Source organism: Bos grunniens, chromosome 22 (assembly GCF_055505025.1).
Source record: "Bos grunniens cultivar Pamir isolate PY7600 chromosome 22, Bosgru_T2T1.0, whole genome shotgun sequence".
Taxonomy (NCBI): Eukaryota; Metazoa; Chordata; class Mammalia; order Artiodactyla; family Bovidae; genus Bos; species Bos grunniens.
In genome coordinates, this window is record NC_141186.1 from 7,618,577 (window position 1) to 7,619,346 (window position 770).

General features: G+C 42.2%; 1 non-coding gene across 1 annotated transcript; it reads right to left on the reverse strand.

The window, feature by feature from the left end:
* Window positions 1-292: 292 nt before the first annotated feature.
* Window positions 293-422, reverse strand: LOC147347983 (U11 spliceosomal RNA). The gene has a single exon (XR_015152040.1). It is a non-coding gene; the product is annotated as a U11 spliceosomal RNA (small nuclear RNA).
* Window positions 423-770: the final 348 nt, after the last annotated feature.

The window sequence follows — 770 nt, forward strand, 5'->3', positions numbered from 1 at the left end:
GTTTTACTGTCCCTTTAGTGTCCATTACTCTAACGCTCACTGAGGCTGCAGACCACACAGCTCCTGCACCCCATCCGAGGATGGGGTCACCTATCACCTCCAGGACCTCAGCGCCTCCCTTTCTCCAAAGTTGGGAGCTGTCCCCTCAGGATGGGAATTTAGAACCTCTGGTGATACCCAAACATAACCCTCTCAGCTCACTGGAAAGAAAGTTCCTTCCCCTTCAGTAACAAACATAGAAACCCCAGCTTGATTTCTACAAAGTTTGGTTTTGCTTTTTTTTTTTTTTTTAAAGGGTGCCAGGACCAACAATCACCAGCTACCCAAGAACCAAAAAATTATACTTCCAAAATCTCTTGATGTTGATTCTGCAAAGAACAAGAGCTGTCCTACGTGTGCCTCTTGTGACGGAAACCCTTTTTAAGGTGGGTTTACAGAATTGAAAGAGACATGTGTACCCCAATGTTCATCACAGCACTGTTTATAATAGCCAGGACATGGAAGCAACCTAGATGTCCATCAGCAGATGAATGGATAAGAAAGCTGTGGTACATATACACAATGGAGTTTTACTCAGCCATTAAAAAGAATGCATTTGAATCAGTTCTAATGAGGTGGATGAAACTGGAGCCGATTATACAGAGTGAAGTGAGCCAGAAAGAAAAACACCAATACAGTATACTAAAGCATATATATGGAATTTAGAAAGATGGTAATGATAACCCTGTATGCGAGACAGCAAAAGAGACACAGATGTATAGAACAGTCTT